Here is a 23,671-nt window from a genome sequence, read left to right as displayed (position 1 = left end):
GCTAAGACAAAACACGCTAAGACACAACACGCTAAGACACAACACGCTAAGACACAACACGCTAAGACAAAACACGCTAAGACAAAACACGCTAAGACACAACACGCTAAGACACAACACGCTAAGACACAACACGCTAAGACACAACACGCTAAGACAAAACACGTTAAGACAAAACACGCTAAGACACAACACGCTAAGATACAACACGCTAAGACACAACACGCTAAGACACAACACGCTAACACGCTAAGACAAAACACGCTAAGACAAAACACGCTAAGGCAAAACACGCTAAGGCAAAACACGCTAAGACACAACACGCTAAGATACAACACGCTAAGACACAACATGCTAAGACACAACACGCTAAGACACAACACGCTAAGACAAAACACGCTAAGACAAAACATGCTAACATGCTAAGACACAACATGCTAAGACAAAACACGCTAAGACAAAACACGCTAAGATACAACACGCTAAGACAAAACACGCTAAGACAAAACACGCTAAGACACAACACGCTAAGACAAAACACGCTAAGACAAAACACGCTAACATGCTAAGACACAACATGCTAAGACAAAACACGCTAAGACAAAACATGCTAAGACACAACACGCTAAGACACAACACGCTAAGACACAACATGCTAAGACACAACATGCTAAGACACAACACGCTAACACGCTAAGACAAAACACGATAAGACACAACACGCTAAGACACAACACGCTAAGACACAACACGCTAAGACAAAACACGCTAAGACAAAACACGCTAAGACAAAACACGCTAAGACACAACACGCTAAGATACAACATGCTAAGACACAACACGCTAAGACACAAAACGCTAAGACAAAACACGCTAAGACAAAACACGGTAAGACAAAACACGCTAACATGCTAAGACACAACATGCTAAGACAAAACACGCTAAGAAACAACACGCTAAGACACAACACGCTAAGACACAACACGCTAACACGCTAAGACAAAACATGCTAAGACAAAACACGCTAAGACAAAACATGGTAAGACACAACACGCTAAGATACAACACGCTAAGACAAAACACACTAAGACAAAACACGCTAAGACAAAACACGATAAGACACAACACGCTAAGACAAAACACGCTAAGACACAACACGCTAAGACACAACACGCTAAGACACAACACGCTAAGACAAAACACGCTAAGACAAAACACGCTAAGACAAAACACGCTAACATGCTAAGACACAACATGCTAAGACAAAACACGCTAAGACAAAACATGCTAAGACACAACATGCTAAGACACAACACGCTAAGACACAACACGCTGACACAACACGCTAAGACACAACACGCTAAGACACAACACGCTAACACAAAACACGCTAAGACAAAACACGCTAAGACAAAACACGCTAAGACACAACACGCTAAGATACAACATGCTAAGACACAACACGCTAAGACACAAAACGCTAAGACAAAACACGCTAAGACAAAACACGGTAAGACAAAACACGCTAACATGCTAAGACACAACATGCTAAGACAAAACACGCTAAGACACAAAACGCTAAGACACAACACGCTAACACGCTAAGACAAAACACGCTAAGACAAAACACGCTAAGACAAAACACGCTAAGACACAACACGCTAAGACACAACACGCTAAGACACAACACGCTAAGACAAAACACGCTAAGACACAACACGCTAAGATACAACACGCTAAGATACAACACGCTAAGACAAAACACGCTAAGACACAACACGCTAACACGCTAAGACAAAACACACTAAGACAAAACACGCTAAGACACAACACGCTAAGACACAACACGCTAAGACACAACACGCTAAGACACAACACGCTAAGACACAACATGCTAAGACACAACACGCTAAGACAAAACACGCTAAGACAAAACACGCTAAGACAAAACATGCTAACATGCTAAGACACAACATGCTAAGACAAAACACGCTAAGACAAAACACGCTAAGATACAACACGCTAAGACAAAACACGCTAAGACAAAACACGCTAAGACACAACACGCTAAGACAAAACACGCTAAGACAAAACACGCTAACATGCTAAGACACAACATGCTAAGACAAAACACGCTAAGACAAAACACGCTAAGACACAACACGCTAAGACACAACACGCTAAGACACAACATGCTAAGACACAACATGCTAAGACACAACACGCTAACACGCTAAGACAAAACACGATAAGACACAACACGCTAAGACACAACACGCTAAGACACAACACGCTAAGACAAAACACGCTAAGACAAAACACGCTAAGACAAAACACGCTAAGACACAACACGCTAAGATACAACATGCTAAGACACAACACGCTAAGACACAAAACGCTAAGACAAAACACGCTAAGACAAAACACGGTAAGACAAAACACGCTAACATGCTAAGACACAACATGCTAAGACAAAACACGCTAAGACACAACACGCTAAGACACAACACGCTAAGACACAACACGCTAACACGCTAAGACAAAACATGCTAAGACAAAACACGCTAAGACAAAACATGGTAAGACACAACACGCTAAGATACAACACGCTAAGACAAAACACACTAAGACAAAACACGCTAAGACAAAACACGATAAGACACAACACGCTAAGACAAAACACGCTAAGACACAACACGCTAAGACACAACACGCTAAGACACAACACGCTAAGACAAAACACGCTAAGACAAAACACGCTAAGACAAAACACGCTAAGACAAAACACGCTAACATGTTTAGACACAACATGCTAAGACAAAACACGCTAAGACAAAACATGCTAAGACACAACATGCTAAGACACAACATGCTAAGACACAACACGCTAAGACACAACACGCTGACACAACACGCTAAGACACAACACGCTAAGACAAAACACTCTAAGACACAGCACGCTAAGACACAACACGCTAAGACACAACACGCTAAGACAAAACACGCTAAGAGAAAACACGCTAAGACACAACATGCTAAGACACAACACGCTAAGACACAACACGCTAAGACAAAACACTCTAAGACACAGCACGCTAAGACACAGCACGCTAAGACAAAACACGCTAAGACACAACACGCTAAGACACAACACGCTAAGACAAAACACGCTAAGACAAAACACGCTAAGACAAAACACGCTAAGACAAAACACGCTAAGACCACACGCTAAGACAACACGCTAAGACACAACACGCTAAGACACAACACGCTAAGACACAACACGCTAACACGCTAAGACAAAACACGCTAAGACAAAACACGCTAAGACAAAACACGCTAAGACACAACACGCTAAGACACAACACGCTAAGACACAACACGCTAAGACAAAACACGCTAAGACAAAACACGCTAAGACACAACACGCTAAGATACAACATGCTAAGACACAACACGCTAAGACACAAAACGCTAAGACAAAACACGCTAAGACAAAACACGGTAAGACAAAACACGCTAACATGCTAAGACACAACATGCTAAGACAAAACACGCTAAGACACAACACGCTAAGACACAACACGCTAAGACACAACACGCTAACACGCTAAGACAAAACATGCTAAGACAAAACACGCTAAGACAAAACACGCTAAGACAAAACATGGTAAGACACAACACGCTAAGATACAACACGCTAAGACAAAACACACTAAGACAAAACACGCTAAGACAAAACACGATAAGACACAACACGCTAAGACAAAACACGCTAAGACACAACACGCTAAGACACAACACGCTAAGACACAACACGCTAAGACAAAACACGCTAAGACAAAACACGCTAAGACAAAACACGCTAACATGCTAAGACACAACATGCTAAGACAAAACACGCTAAGACAAAACATGCTAAGACACAACACGCTAAGACACAACATGCTAAGACACAACACGCTAAGACACAACACGCTGACACAACACGCTAAGACACAACACGCTAAGACACAACACGCTAACACAAAACACGCTAAGACAAAACACGCTAAGACACAACACGCTAAGACAAAACACGCTAAGACAAAACACGCTAAGACACAACATGCTAAGACACAACACGCTAAGACACAACACGCTAAGACACAACACGCTAAGACAAAACACGCTAAGACACAGCACGCTAAGACACAGCACGCTAAGACAAAACACGCTAAGACACAACACGCTAAGACACAACACGCTAAGACACAACACGCTAAGACAAAACACGCTAAGACACAACACGCTAAGACAAAACACGCTAAGACAAAACACGCTAAGACCACACGCTAAGACAACACGCTAAGACACAACACGCTAAGACACAACACGCTAAGACACAACACGCTAACACGCTAAGACAAAACACGCTAAGACAAAACACGCTAAGACAAAACACGCTAAGACACAACACGCTAAGACACAACACGCTAAGACACAACACGCTAAGACACAACACGCTAAGACACAACACGCTAAGACACAACACGCTAAAACACAACACGCTAAGACACAACACGCTAACATGCTAAGACAAAACACGCTAAGACACAACACGCTAAGACACAACACGCTAAGACACAACACGCTAAGACAAAACACGCTAAGACACAACACGCTAAGACAAAACACGCTAACACGCTAAGACAAAACACGCTAAGACACAACACGCTAAGACACAACACGCTAAGACACAACACGCTAAGACACAACACGCTAAGACAAAACACGCTAAGACAAAACACGCTAAGACAAAACACGCTAAGACACAACACGCTAAGACACAACACGCTAACATGCTAAGACAAAACACGCTAAGACAAAACACGCTAAGACAAAACACGCTAAGACAAAACACGCTAAGACAAAACACGCTAAGACACAACACGCTAAGACAAAACACGCTAACACGCTAAGACAAAACACGCTAAGACACAACACGCTAAGACACAACACGCTAAGACACAACACGCTAAGACAAAACACGCTAAGACACAACACGCTAAGACACAACACGCTAAGACAAAACACGCTAAGACAAAACACGCTAAGACACAACACGCTAAGACACAACAGGCTAAGACACAACACGCTAAGACAAAACACGCTAAGACAAAACACGCTAAGACACAACACGCTAAGACACAACACGCTAAGACAAAACACGCTAAGACACAACGCGCTAAGATACAACACGCTAAGACACAACACGCTAAGACACAACACGCTAAGACAAAACACGCTAAGACAAAACACGCTAAGACAAAACACGCTAACATGCTAAGACACAACATGCTAAGACAAAACACGCTAAGACAAAACATGCTAAGACACAACACGCTAAGATACAACACGCTAAGACACAACACGCTAACACGCTAAGACAAAACACGCTAAGACACAACACGCTAAGACACAACACGCTAAGACACAACACGCTAAGACACAACACGCTAAGACACAACACGCTAAGACAAAACACGTTAAGACAAAACACGCTAAGGCAAAACACGCTAAGGCAAAACACGCTAAGACACAACACGCTAAGATACAACACGCTAACACGCTAAGGCAAAACACGCTAAGACACAACACGCTAAGACACAACACGCTAAGACACAACACGCTAAGACACAACACGCTAAGACAAAACACGTTAAGACAAAACACGCTAAGGCAAAACACGCTAAGGCAAAACACGCTAAGACACAACACGTTAAGATACAACACGCTAAGACACAACATGCTAAGACACAACACGCTAAGACAAAACACGCTAAGACAAAACACGCTAAGACAAAACACGCTAAGACACAACACGCTAAGACAAAACACGCTAAGACAAAACACGCTAACATGCTAAGACACAACATGCTAAGACAAAACACGCTAAGACAAAACACGCTAAGACACAACACGCTAAGACACAACACGCTAACACGCTAAGACAAAACACGATAAGACACAACACGCTAAGACACAACACGCTAAGACACAACACGCTAAGACAAAACACGCTAAGACACAACACGCTAAGATACAACATGCTAAGACACAACACGCTAAGACACAAAACGCTAAGACAAAACACGCTAAGACAAAACACGGTAAGACAAAACACGCTAACATGCTAAGACACAACATGCTAAGACAAAACACGCTAAGACACAACACGCTAAGACACAACACGCTAAGACACAACACGCTAACACGCTAAGACAAAACATGCTAAGACAAAACACGCTAAGACAAAACATGGTAAGACACAACACGCTAAGATACAACACGCTAAGACAAAACACACTAAGACAAAACACGCTAAGACAAAACACGATAAGACACAACACGCTAAGACAAAACACGCTAAGACACAACACGCTAAGACACAACACGCTAAGACACAACACGCTAAGACACAACACGCTAAGACAAAACACGCTAAGACAAAACACGCTAAGACAAAACACGCTAAGACAAAACACGCTAAGACAAAACACGCTAACATGCTAAGACACAACATGCTAAGACAAAACACGCTAAGACAAAACATGCTAAGACACAACACGCTAAGACACAACACGCTAAGACACAACACGCTAAGACACAACACGCTAAGACACAACACGCTAAGACACAACACGCTAACACGCTAAGACAAAACACGCTAAGACAAAACACGCTAAGACAAAACACGCTAAGACAAAACACGCTAAGACACAACACGCTAAGACACAACACGCTAAGACAAAACACGCTAAGACAAAACACGCTAAGACAAAACACGCTAAGACACAACACGCTAAGACAAAACACGCTAAGACAAAACACGCTAAGACAGCACGCTAAGACACAGCACGCTAAGACAAAACACGCTAAGACCAAACACGCTAAGACACAACACGCTAAGACACAACACGCTAAGACACAACACGCTAAGACACAACACGCTAAGACAAAACACGCTAAGACAAAACACGCTAAGACCACACGCTAAGACAACACGCTAAGACACAACACGCTAAGACACAACACGCTAAGACACAACACGCTAACATGCTAAGACAAAACACGCTAAGACAAAACACGCTAAGACAAAACACGCTAAGACAAAACACGCTAAGACACAACACGCTAAGACACAACATGCTAAGACACAACACGCTAAGACAAAACACGCTAAGACAAAACACGCTAAGACAAAACACGCTAAGACAAAACACGCTAAGACAAAACACGCTAAGACACAACACGCTAAGACAAAACACGCTAAGACAAAACACGCTAAGACAGCACGCTAAGACACAGCACGCTAAGACAAAACACGCTAAGACCAAACACGCTAAGACACAACACGCTAAGACACAACACGCTAAGACACAACACGCTAAGACACAACACGCTAAGACAAAACACGCTAAGACCACACGCTAAGACAACACGCTAAGACAACACGCTAAGACACAACACGCTAAGACACAACACGCTAACACGCTAAGACAAAACACGCTAAGACAAAACACGCTAAGACAAAACACGCTAAGACACAACACGCTAAGACACAACATGCTAAGACACAACACGCTAAGACACAACACGCTAAGACAAAACACGCTAAGACACAACACGCTAAGACACAACACGCTAAGACACAACACGCTAAGACACAACACGCTAAGACACAACACGCTAACATGCTAAGACAAAACACGCTAAGACACAACACGCTAAGACACAACACGCTAAGACACAACACGCTAAGACAAAACACGCTAAGACAAAACACGCTAACACGCTAAGACAAAACACGCTAAGACACAACACGCTAAGACACAACACGCTAAGACACAACACGCTAAGACAAAACACGCTAAGACACAACACGCTAAGACACAACACGCTAAGACACAACACGCTAAGACACAACACGCTAAGACACAACACGCTAACATGCTAAGACAAAACACGCTAAGACACAACACGCTAAGACACAACACGCTAAGACACAACACGCTAAGACAAAACACGCTAAGACACAACACGCTAAGACAAAACACGCTAACACGCTAAGACAAAACACGCTAAGACACAACACGCTAAGACACAACACGCTAAGACACAACACGCTAAGACAAAACACGCTAAGACAAAACACGCTAAGACACAACACGCTAAGACACAACACGCTAACATGCTAAGACAAAACACGCTAAGACAAAACACGCTAAGACAAAACACGCTAAGACAAAACACGCTAAGACACAACACGCTAAGACAAAACACGCTAACACGCTAAGACAAAACACGCTAAGACACAACACGCTAAGACACAACACGCTAAGACACAACACGCTAAGACAAAACACGCTAAGACAAAACACGCTAAGACACAACACGCTAAGACAAAACACGCTAAGACAAAACACGCTAAGACAAAACACGCTAAGACACAACACGCTAAGACACAACACGCTAAGACACAACACGCTAAGACAAAACACGCTAAGACAAAACACGCTAAGACAAAACACGCTAAGACACAACACGCTAAGACACAACACGCTAAGACACAACACGCTAAGACACAACACGCTAAGACACAACACGCTAAGACACAACACGCTAAGACACAACACGCTAAGACAAAACACGCTAAGACAAAACACGCTAAGACAAAACACGCTAACATGCTAAGACACAACATGCTAAGACAAAACACGCTAAGACAAAACATGCTAAGACACAACACGCTAAGATACAACACGCTAAGACACAACACGCTAACACGCTAAGACAAAACACGCTAAGACAAAACACGCTAAGGCAAAACACGCTAAGGCAAAACACGCTAAGACACAACACGCTAAGACACAACACGCTAAGACACAACATGCTAAGACACAACACGCTAAGACAAAACACGTTAAGACAAAACACGCTAAGACACAACACGCTAAGACACAACACGCTAAGACAAAACACGCTAAGACACAACACGCTAAGACACAACACGCTAAGACAAAACACGCTAAGACAAAACACGCTAAGACACAACACGCTAAGACAAAACACGCTAAGACAAAACACACTAACATGCTAAGACACAACACGCTAAGACAAAACACGCTAAGACACAACACGCTAAGACACAACACGCTAAGACAAAACACGCTAAGACAAAACACGCTAAGACACAACACGCTAAGACAAAACACGATAAGACAAAACACGCTAAGACAACATGCTAAGACACAACACGCTAACACGCTAAGACAAACCACGCTAAGACAAAACACGCTAAGACAAAACACGCTAAGACAAAACACGCTAAGACACAACACGCTAAGACAAAACACGCTAAGACACAACACGCTAAGACACAACACGCTAACACGCTAAGACAAAACACGCTAAGACACAACACGCTAAGACACAACACGCTAAGACAAAACACGCTAAGACAAAACACGCTAAGACAAAACACGCTAAGACAAAACACGCTAAGACACAACACGCTAAGACAAAACACGCTAACACGCTAAGACAAAACACGCTAAGACACAACACGCTAAGACACAACACGCTAAGACACAACACGCTAAGACAAAACACGCTAAGACAAAACACGCTAAGACACAACACGCTAACATGCTAAGACAAAACACGCTAAGACAAAACACGCTAAGACAAAACACGCTAAGACACAACACGCTAAGACACAACATGCTAAGACACAACATGCTAAGACACAACACGCTAAGACAAAACACGCTAAGACAAAACACGCTAAGACAAAACACGCTAAGACACAACACGCTAAGACACAACACGCTAAGACACAACACGCTAACATGCTAAGACAAAACACGCTAAGACAAAACACGCTAAGACAAAACACGCTAAGACAAAACACGCTAAGACAAAACACGCTAAGACAAAACACGCTAAGACACAACACGCTAAGACAAAACACGCTAACACGCTAAGACAAAACACGCTAAGACACAACACGCTAAGACACAACACGCTAAGACACAACACGCTAAGACAAAACACGCTAAGACACAACACGCTAAGACAAAACACGCTAAGACACAACACGCTAAGACAAAACACGCTAAGACAAAACACGCTAAGACACAACACGCTAAGACACAACACGCTAACATGCTAAGACAAAACACGCTAAGACAAAACACGCTAAGACAAAACACGCTAAGACAAAACACGCTAAGACAAAACACGCTAAGACAAAACACGCTAAGACACAACACGCTAAGACAAAACACGCTAACACGCTAAGACAAAACACGCTAAGACACAACACGCTAAGACACAACACGCTAAGACACAACACGCTAAGACAAAACACGCTAAGACACAACACGCTAAGACACAACACGCTAAGACAAAACACGATAAGACAAAACACGCTAAGACAAAACACGCTAAGACACAACACGCTAAGACACAACACGCTAAGACACAACACGCTAAGACAAAACACACTAAGACACAACACGCTAAGATACAACACGCTAAGACACAACACGCTAAGACAAAACACGCTAAGACAAAACACGCTAAGACAAAACACGCTAACATGCTAAGACACAACATGCTAAGACAAAACACGCTAAGACAAAACATGCTAAGACACAACACGCTAAGATACAACACGCTAAGACACAACACGCTAAAACACAACACGCTAACACGCTAAGACAAAACACGCTAAGACAAAACACGCTAAGACAAAACACGCTAAGGCAAAACACGCTAAGGCAAAACACGCTAAGACACAACATGCTAAGACACAACACGCTAAGACAAAACACGCTAAGACAAAACACGCTAAGACAACACGCTAAGACACAACACGCTAAGACAAAACACGCTAAGACAAAACACGCTAAGACAACACGCTAAGACACAACACGCTAACACGCTAAGACAAAACACGCTAAGACAAAACACGCTAGGACAACACGCTAAGACAAAACATGCTAAGACAAAACATGCTAACACGCTAAGACATAACACTCTAAGACACAACATGCTAAGACAAAACACGCTAAGACAAAACACGCTAAGACAAAACATGCTAACATGCTAAGACACAACATGCTAAGACAATACACGCTAAGACACAACACGCTAAGATACAACACGCTAAGACACAACACGCTAAGACAACATGCTAAGACACAACACGCTAACACGCTAAGACAAAACACGCTAAGACAAAACACGCTAAGACAAAACACGCTAAGACAAAACACGCTAAGACAAAACACGCTAAGACACAACACGCTAAGACACAACACGCTAAGACACAACACGCTAAGACAAAACACGCTAAGACAAAACACGCTAAGACACAACACGCTAAGATACAACACGCTAAGACACAACACGCTAAGACAAAACATGCTAAGACACAACACGCTAAGACAAAACACGCTAAGACACAACACGCTAAGACACAACACGCTAAGAAAAAACATGCTAAGACACAACACGCTAAGACAAAACACGCTAAGACAAAACACGCTAAGACAAAACACGCTAAGACAAAACACGCTAAGACACAACACGCTAAGACAAAACACGCTAAGACAAAACACGCTAAGACACAACACGCTAAGACACAACACGCTAACATGCTAAGACAAAACACGCTAAGACAACACACGCTAAGACAAAACACGCTAAGACAAAACACGCTAAGACACAACACGCTAAGACAAAACACGCTAAGACAAAACACGCTAAGACAAAACACGCTAAGACACAACACGCTAAGACAAAACACGCTAACACGCTAAGACAAAACACGCTAAGACACAACACGCTAAGACACAACACGCTAAGACACAACACGCTAAGACACAACACGCTAAGACACAACACGCTAAGACACAACACGCTAAGACACAACATGCTAAGACACAACACGCTAAGACAAAACACGCTAAGACAAAACACGCTAAGACAAAACACGCTAAGACACAACACGCTAAGACACAACACGCTAAGACAAAACACGCTAAGACAAAACACGCTAAGACACAACACGCTAAGACACAACACGCTAAGACAAAACACGCTAAGACACAACACGCTAAGATACAACACGCTAAGACACAACACGCTAAGACACAACACGCTAAGACAAAACACGCTAAGACAAAACACGCTAAGACAAAACACGCTAAGACACAACACGCTAAGACAAAACACGCTAAGACAAAACACGCTAAGACACAACACGCTAAGACACAACACGCTAAGACAAAACACGCTAAGACAAAACACGCTAACATGCTAAGACACAACATGCTAAGACAAAACACGCTAAGACAAAACATGCTAAGACACAACACGCTAAGATACAACACGCTAAGGCACAACACGCTAAGACACAACACGCTAAGACAAAACACGCTAAGACAAAACACGCTAAGACACAACACGCTAAGACACAACACGCTAAGACACAACACGCTAAGACACAACACGCTAACACGCTAAGACAAAACATGCTAAGACAAAACACGCTAACACGCCCTTATATTTGGGACATGAAACACATAATGGGCAGACCCTTATATCCGTGACATAAAAACATGTAAGGGGGACCCTTATATCCGGGACATAAAAACACATAAGGGGGGACCCTTATATCCGGAACATAAAAACTCGTAAGGGGGGACCCTTATATCCGGGACATAAAAACACATAAGGGGGGACCCTTATATCCGGAACATAAAAACACATAAGAAGGGACCCTTATATCCGTGACATAAAAACACATAAGGGGGAGCCTTATATACGGGACATAAAAACACATAAGGGGAGACCCTTATATCCGGGACATAAAAACACATAAGGGGGGACCCTTATATTCGTGACATAAAAACACATAACGGGGGACCCTTATATCCGGAACATAAAAACACATAAGTGGGGACCCTTATATCCAAGACATAAAAACACATAAGGGGGGACCCTTATATCCGGAACATAAAAACACATAAGGGGGGACCCTTATATCCGGAACATAAAAACACATAAGGGGGACCCTTATATCCGAGACATAAAAACACATAAGGGGGGACCCTTATATCCAGGACATAAAAACATGTAAGGGGGACCCTTATATCCGGGACATAAAAACACATAAGGGGGGACCCTTATATCCGGAACATAAAAACACATAAGGGGGGACCCTTATATCCGAGACATAAAAACACATAAGGGGAGACCCTTATATCCGAGACATAAAAACACATAAGGGGGACCCTTATATCCAAGACATAAAAACACATAGGGCGGGACCCTTATATCCAAGACATAAAAACACATAAGGGGGGACCCTTATATCCGGGACATAAAAACACATAAGGGGGGACCCTTATATCCGGAACATAAAAACACGTTAGGGGGGACCCTTATATCTGGAACATAAAAACACATAAGGGGGGACCCTTATATCCGGGACATAAAAACACAAAAGGGGGGACCCTTATATCCGGGACATGAAACACAATGGGCAGACCCTTATATCCGGGACATAAAAACACATAAGGGGGGACCCTTATATCCGGAACATAAAAACACATAAGGGGGGACCCTCATATCCAGGACATAAAAATACATAAGGGGGGAGCCTTATATCCGGGACATAAAAACACATAAGGGGGGACCCTTATATCCAAGACATAAAAACACATAAGGGGGGACCCTTATGTCCGGGACATAAAAACACATAACGGGGGACTCTTATATCCGGAACATAAAAACACATAAGGGGGGACCCTTATATCCGGGACATAAAAACACATAAGGGGGGACCCTTATATCTGGAACATAAAAACACATAAGGGGGGACCCTTATATCTGGGACATAAAAACACATATGGGGGGACCCTTATATCCGGAACATGAAACATAATGGGCGAACCTTATATTTAGGACATGAAACACAGAATGGGCAGACCCTTATATCCGGAACAAAAAACACATAAGGGGGGACCTTTATATCCGGAACATAAAAACACATAAGGGGGACCCTTATATCCGGGACATAAAAACACATAAGGGGGGACCCTTATATCCGGGACATAAAAACACATAAGGGGGGACCCTTATATCCGGGACATAAAAACATGTAAGGGGGGACCCTTATATCCGAGACATAAAAACACATAAGGGCGGACCCTTATATCTGGAACATAAAAACACATAAGGGGGGACCCTTATATCCGGAACATAAAAACACATAATGGGCAGACCCTTATATCCGGGACATAAAAACATGTAAGGGGGGACCCTTATATCCGGGACATAAAAACACATAAGGGGGACCCTTATATCCGGGACATAAAAACATGTAAGGGGGGACCCTTATATCCGGGACATAAAAACACATAAGGGGGGACCCTTATATCCGGAACATAAAAACACATAAGGGGGGACCCTTATATCCGGAACATAAAAACACATAAGGGGGGACCCTTATATCCGAGACATAAAAACACATAAGGGGAGACCCTTATATCCGAGACATAAAAACACATAAGGGGAGACCCTTATATCCGAGACATAAAAACACATAAGGGGGGACCCTTATATCCGGGACATAAAAACATGTAAGGGGGGACCCTTATATCCGGGACATAAAAACACATAAGGGGGGACCCTTATATCCGGAACATAAAAACACATAAGGGGGGACCCTTATATCCGGAACATAAAAACACATAAGGGGGGACCCTTATATCCGAGACATAAAAACACATAAGGGGAGACCCTTATATCCGAGACATAAAAACACATAAGGGGAGACCCTTATATCCGAGACATAAAAACACATAAGGGGGGACCCTTATATCCGGGACATAAAAACATGTAAGGGGGGACCCTTATATCCGGGACATAAAAACACATAAGGGGGGACCCTTATATCCGGAACATAAAAACACATAATGGGCAGACCCTTATATCCGGGACATAAAAACATGTAAGGGGGGACCCTTATATCCGGGACATAAAAACACATAAGGGGGACCCTTATATCCGGGACATAAAAACATGTAAGGGGGGACCCTTATATCCGGGACATAAAAACACGTAAGGGGGGACCCTTATATCCGGAACATAAAAACACATAAGGGGGGACCCTTATATCCGGAACATAAAAACACATAAGGGGGGACCCTTATATCCGAGACATAAAAACACATAAGGGGAGACCCTTATATCCGAGACATAAAAACACATAAGGGGAGACCCTTATATCCGAGACATAAAAACACATAAGGGGGGACCCTTATATCCAAGACATAAAAACACATAAGGCGGGACCCTTATAGCCAAGACATAAAAACACATAAGGGGGGACCCTTATATCCGGGACATAAAAACACATAAGGGGGGACCCTTATATCCGGAACATAAAAACACGTTAGGGGGGACCCTTATATCTGGAACATAAAAACACATAAGGGGGGACCCTTATATCCGGAACATAAAAACACATAAGGGGGGACCCTCATATCCAGGACATAAAAATACATAAGGGGGGAGCCTTATATCCGGGACATAAAAACACATAAGGGGGGACCCTTATATCCAAGACATAAAAACACATAAGGGGGGACCCTTATGTCCGGGACTTAAAAACACATAACGGGGGACTCTTCTATCCGGAACATAAAAACACATAAGGGGGGACCCTTATATCCGGGACATAAAAACACATAAGGGGGGACCCTTATATCTGGAACATAAAAACACATAAGGGGGGACCCTTATATCTGGGACATAAAAACACATATGGGGGGACCCTTATATCCGGAACATAAAAACACATAAGGGGGGACCCTTATATCCGGAACATAAAAACACGTAAGGGGGGACCCTTATATCCGGGACATAAAAACACATAAGGGGGGACCCCTATATCCGGAACTTAAAAACACATAAGGGGGGACCCTTATATCTGGGACATAAAAACACATAAGGGGGGACCCTTATATCCGGAACATGAAACACATAATGGTCGACCCTTATATTTAGGACATGAAACACAGAATGGGCAGACCCTTATATCCGGGACATAAAACACATAAGGGGGGACCTTTATATCCGGAACATAAAAACACATAAGGGGGACCCTTATATCCGGGACATAAATACACATAAGGGGGGACCTTTATATCCGGAACATAAAAACACATAAGGGGGGACCCTTATATCCGTGACATAAAAACACATAAGGGGGGACCCTTATATCCGGAACATAAAAACACATAAGGGGGGACCCTTATATCCGGAACATAAAAACACATAAGGGGGGACCCTTATATCCAGAACATAAAAACACATAAGGGGGACCCTTATATCCGGGACATAAAAACACATAAGGGGGGACCCTTATATCCGGGACATAAAAACATGTAAGGGGGGACCCTTATATCCGGGACATCAAAACACATAAGGGGGGACCCTTATATCCGGGAAATGAAAACATGTAAGGGGGGACCCTTATATCCGGGACATCAAAACACATAAGGGGGGACCCTTATATCCGGGACATAAAAACACATAAGGGGGGACCCTTATATCCAGAACATAAAAACACAATGGGCAGACCCTTATATCCGGGACATAAAAACACATAAGGGGGGACCCTTATATCCGGGACATAAAAACACATAAGGGGGGACCCTTATATCCGGGACATAAAAACACATAAGGGGGACCCTTATATCCGGGACATAAAAACACATTAGGGGGACCCTTATATCCGGGACATAAAAACACATAAAGGGGGACCCTTATATCCGGGACATAAAAACACATAAGGGGGGACCCTTATATCCGGGACATAAAAACACATAAGGGGGGACCCTTATATCCGGGACATAAAAACACATAACGGGGGATTCTTTTATCCGGAACATAAAAACACATAAGGGGGGGACCCTTATATCCAAGACATAAAAACACATAAGGGTGGACCGTTATATCCGGAACATAAAAACTCATAAGGGGGGACCCTTATATCCGGAACATAAAAACACATAAGGGGGGTCCCTTATATCCGAGACTTAAAAACACATAAGGGGGGACCCTTATATCCAGGACATAAAAACATGTAAGGGGGACCCTTATATCCGGGACATAAAAACACATAAGGGGGGACCCTTATATCCGGAACATAAAAACTCGTAAGGGGGGACCCTTATATCCGGGACATAAAAACACATAAGGGGGGACCCTTATATCCGGAACATAAAAACACATAAGGGGGGACCCTTATATCTGGGACATAAAAACACATAAGGGGGGACCCTTATATCCGGAACATGAAACACATAATGGGCGACCCTTATATTTAGGACATGAAACACAGAATGGGCAGACCCTTATATCCGGGACATAAAACACATAAGGGGGGGACCTTTATATCCGGAACATAAAAACACATAAGGGGGACCCTTATATCCGGGACATAAATACACATAAGGGGGGACCTTTATATCCGGAACATAAAAACACATAAGGGGGGACCCTTATATCCGTGACATAAAAACACATAAGGGGGGACCCTTATATCCGGAACATAAAAACACATAAGGGGGGACCCTTATATCCGGAACATAAAAACACATAAGGGGGGACCCTTATATCCGGAACATAAAAACACATAAGGGGGACCCTTATATCCGGGACATAAAAACACATAAGGGGGGACCCTTATATCCGGGACATAAAAACATGTAAGGGGGGACCCTTATATCCGGGACATCAAAACACATAAGGGGGGACCCTTATATCCGGGAAATGAAAACATGTAAGGGGGGACCCTTATATCCGGGACATCAAAACACATAAGGGGGGACCCTTATATCTGGAACATAAAAACACATAAGGGGGGACCCTTATATCCGAGACATAAAAACACATAAGGGCGGACCCTTATATCTGGAACATAAAAACACATAAGGGGGGACCCTTATATCCGGAACATAAAAACACATAAGGGGGACCCTTATATCCGGGACATAAAAACACATAAGGGGGGACCCTTATATCCGGGACATAAAAACATGTAAGGGGGGACCCTTATATCCGGGACATAAAAACACATAAGGGGGGACCCTTATATCCGAGACTTAAAAACACATAAGGGGGGACCCTTATATCCAGGACATAAAAACATGTAAGGGGGACCCTTATATCCGGGACATAAAAACACATAAGGGGGGACCCTTATATCCGGAACATAAAAACTCGTAAGGGGGGACCCTTATATCCGGGACATAAAAACACATAAGGGGGGACCCTTATATCCGGAACATAAAAACACATAAGAAGGGACCCTTATATCTGGGACATAAAAACACATAAGGGGGGACCCTATATCCGGAACATAAAACACATAATGGGCGACCCTTATATTTAGGACATGAAACACAGAATGGGCAGACCCTTATATCCGGGACATAAAACACATAAGGGGGGACCTTTATATCCGGAACATAAAAACACATAAGGGGGACCCTTATATCCGGGACATAAAAACACATAAGGGGGGACCCTTATATCCGGGACATAAAAACACATAAGGGGGGACCCTTATATCCGGGACATAAAAACATGTAAGGGGGGACCCTTATATCCGGGACATAAAAACACGTAAGGGGGGACCCTTATATCCGGGACATAAAAACACATAAGGGGGGACCCTTATATCCGGGACATGAAAACATGTAAGGGGGGACCCTTATATCCGGGACATGAAAACATGTAAGGGGGGACCCTTATATCCGGGACATAAAAACACATAAGGGGGGATCCTTATATCCGGGACATAAAAACACATAAGGGGGGACCCTTATATCTGGAACATAAAAACACATAAGGGGGGACCCTTATATCCGGGACATAAAAACACATAAGGGGGGACACTTATATCTGGAACATAAAAACACATAAGGGGGGTCCCTTATATCCGGAACATAAAAACACATAATGGGCAGACCCTTATATCCGGGACATAAAAACACATAAGGGGGGACCCTTATATCCGGGACATAAAAACAGATAAGGGGGGACCCTTATGTCCGGGACATAAAAACACATAACGGGGGACCCTTATATCCGGGACATAAAAACACATAAGGGGGAACCCTTATATCCGGAATATGAAACTTATAAGGGGGCCCCTTATATTTGGGACATGAAACACATAATGGGCAGACCCTTATATCCGGGACATAAAAACACATAAGGGGGAGCCTTATATACGGGACATAAAAACACATAAGGGGAGACCCTTATATCCGGGAAATAAAAACACATAACGGGGGACTCTTATATCCGGAACATAAAAACACATAAGGGGGGACCCTTATATCCAAGACATAAAAACACATAAGGGGGGACCCTTATATCCGGAACATAAAAACACATAAGGGGGGACCCTTATATCCGGGACATAAAAACACATAAGGGGGGACCCTTATATCCAAGACATAAAAACACATAAGAGGGGACCCTTATATCCGAGACATAAAAACACATAAGGGGGGACCCTTATATCCGGAACATAAAAACACATAAGGGGGACCCTTATATCCGGGACATAAAAACACATAAGGGGGGACCCTTATATCCGGAACATAAAAACACATAAGGGGGGATCCTTATATCCGAGACATAAAAACACATAAGGGGGGACCCTTATATCCGGGACATAAAAACACATAAGGGGGGACCCTTATATCCGGAACATAAAAACACATAAGGGGGGACCCTTATATCCGGAACATAAAAACACATAAGGGGGGACCCTTATATCCGGAACATGAAACACATAATGGGCGACCCTTATATTTAGAACATGAAACACATAATGGGCAGACCCTTATATCCGGGACATAAAAACACATAAGGGGGAGCCTTATATACGGGACATAAAAACACATAAGGGGAGACCCTTATATCCGGGACATAAAAACACATAACGGGGGACTCCTATATCCGGAACATAAAAACACATAAGGGGGGACCCTTATATCCAAGACATAAAAACACATAAGGGGGGACCCTTATATCTGGAACATAAAAACTCATAAGGGGGGACCCTTATATCCGGAACATAAAAACACATAAGGGGGACCCTTATATCCGAGACATAAAAACACATAAGGGGGGACCCTTATATCCGAGACATAAAAACACATAAGGGGGGACCCTTATATCCAAGACATAAAAACACATAAGGGGGGACCCTTATATCCAAGACATAAAAACACATAAGGGGGGACCCTTATATCCGAGACATAAAAACACATAAGGGGGGACCCTTATATCCAAGACATAAAAACACATAAGGGGGGACCCTTATATCCGAGACATAAAAACACATAAGGGGGGATCCTTATATCTGGAACATAAAAACACATAAGGGGGACCCTTATATCTGGAACATAAAAACACATAAGGGGGGACCCTTATATCCGGAACATAAAAACACATAATGGGCAGACCCTTATATCCGGGACATAAAAACACATAAGGGGGGACCCTTATATCCGGGACATAAAAACACAAAAGGGGGGACCCTTATATCCGGGACATGAAACACAATGAGCAGACCCTTATATTTGGGACATGAAACACATAATGGGCAGACCCTTATATCCGGGACATAAAAACACATAAGGGGGGACCCTTATATCCGGAACATAAAAACACATAAGGGGGGACCCTCATATCCAGGACATAAAAATACATAAGGGGGGAGCCTTATATCCGGGACATAAAAACACAAAAGGGGGGACCCTTATGTCCGGGACATAAAAACACATAACGGGGGACCCTTATATCCGGAACATAAAAACACATAAGGGGAGACCCTTATATCCGGAACATAAAAACACATAAGGGGGGATCCTTATATCCGAGACATAAAAACACATAAGGGGGGACCCTTATATCCGGGACATAAAAACACATAAGGGAGGGACCCTTATATCCGGAACATAACACATAAGGGGGACCCTTATATCCGGAACATAAAAACACATAAGGGGGGAGCCTTATATCCGGGACATAAAAACACATAAGGGGGGGACCCTTATATCCGGGACATAAAAACACATAAAGCGGAGACCCTTATATCCGGGACATAAAAACACATAAGGGGGGACCCTTATATCCGGAACATAAAAACACATAAGGGGGGACCCTTATATCCGGGACATAAAAACACACAGGGGGGACACTTATATCCGGAACATAAAAACACATAAGGGGGGACCCTTATATCCGGGACATAAAAACACATAAGGGGGGACCCTTATATCCGGAACATGAAACACATAATGGGCGACCCTTATATTCGGGACATGAAACAGATAATGGGCAGAATCTTATATCCGGGACATAAAACACATAAGGGGGGACCCTTATATCCGGGACATAAAAACACATAAGGGGGGACCCTTATATCCGGGAAATGAAACACATAATGGGCAGACCCTTATATTTGGGACATGAAACACATAATGGGCAGACCCTTATATCCGGGACATAAAACACATAAGGGGGGACCCTTATATCCAAGACATAAAAACACATAAGGGGGGACCCTTATATCCGGAACATAAAAACACATAAGGGGGGACCCTTATATCCTGGACATAAAAACACGTAAGCGGGGACCCTTATATCTGGAACATAAAAACACATAAGGGGGGACCCTTATATCCGGGACATAAAAACACATAAGGGGGACCCTTATATCCGGGACATGAAACACATAATGGGCGACCCTTATATTCGGGAAATGAAACCGATAATGGGCTGACCCTTATATCCGGGACATAAAACACATAAGGGGGGGACCCTTATATCCGGGACATAAAAACACATAAGGGGGGACCCTTATATCCGGGACATGAAACACATAATGGGCAGACCCTTATATTTGGGACATGAAACACATAATGGGCAGACCCTTATATCCGGGACATAAAAACACATAAGGGGGACTCTTATATCCGTTACATAAAAACACATAAGGGGGGACCCTTATATCCAGGACATAAAAACACATAAGGGGGGACCCTTATATCCGGGACATAAAAACACATACGGGGGAACCCTTATATCCGGGACATGAAAACATGTAAGGGGGGACCCTTATATCCGGGACATAAAAACACATAAGGGGGGACCCTTATATCCGGAACATAAAAACACATAAGGGGGGACCCTTATATCCGGGACATAAAAACACATAAGGGGGGACCCTTATATCCGGAACATGAAACACATAATGGGCGACCCTTATATTCGGGACATGAAACATAATGGGCAGACCCTTATATCCGGGACATAAAACACATAAGGGGGGACACTTATATCCGGGACATAAAAACACATAAGGGGGGACCCTTATATCCGGGACATGAAACACATAATGGGCAGACCCTTATATTTGGGACATGAAACACATAATGGGCAGACCCTTATATCCGGGACATAAAACACATAAGGGGGGACCCTTATATCCAAGACATAAAAACACATAAGGGGGGACCCTTATATCCGGAACATAAAAACACATAAGGGGGGACCCTTATATCCGGGACATAAAAACACATAATGGGCGACCCTTATATTCGGGAAATGAAACAGATAATGGGCAGACCCTTATATCCGGGACATAAAAACACATAGGGGGACTCTTATATCCGGAACATAAAAACACATAAGGGGGGACCCTTATATCCAGGACATAAAAACACATAAGGGGGGACCCTTATATCCGGGACATAAAAACACATAAGGGGGGACCCTTATATCCGGGACTTGAAAACATGTAAGGGGGGACCCTTATATCCGGGACATAAAAACACATAAGGGGGGACCCTTATATCCGGAACATAAAAACACATAAGGGGGGACCCTTATATCTGAGACATAAAAACACATAAGGGCGGACCCTTATAACTGGAACATAAAAACACATAAGGGGGGTCCCTTATATCCAGAACATAAAAACACATAACGGGGGACCCTTATATCCGGGACATAAAAACACATAATGGGGAACCCTTATATCCGGAACATAAAAACACATAAGGGGGGATCCTTATATCCGAGACATAAAAACACATAAGGGGGGACCCTTATATCCGGGACATAAAAACACATAAGGGAGGGACCCTTATATCCGGAACATAACACATAAGGGGGACCCTTATATCCGGAACATAAAAACACATAAGGGGGGAGCCTTATATCCGGGACATAAAAACACATAAGGGGGGGACCCTTATATCCGGGACATAAAAACACATAAAGCGGGGACCCTTATATCCGGGACATAAAAACACATAAGGGGGGACCCTTATATCCGGAACATAAAAACACATAAGGGGGGACCCTTATATCCGGGACATAAAAACACACAGGGGGGACACTTATATCCGGAACATAAAAACACATAAGGGGGGACCCTTATATCCGGGACATAAAAACACATAAGGGGGGACCCTTATATCCGGAACATGAAACACATAATGGGCGACCCTTATATTCGGGA

Source organism: Hyperolius riggenbachi, chromosome 12, assembly GCF_040937935.1.
Source record: "Hyperolius riggenbachi isolate aHypRig1 chromosome 12, aHypRig1.pri, whole genome shotgun sequence".
Lineage (NCBI taxonomy): Eukaryota > Metazoa > Chordata > Amphibia > Anura > Hyperoliidae > Hyperolius > Hyperolius riggenbachi.
The sequence above is the reverse complement of the archived record's forward strand: the minus strand, read 5'-3'. Positions refer to the sequence as shown.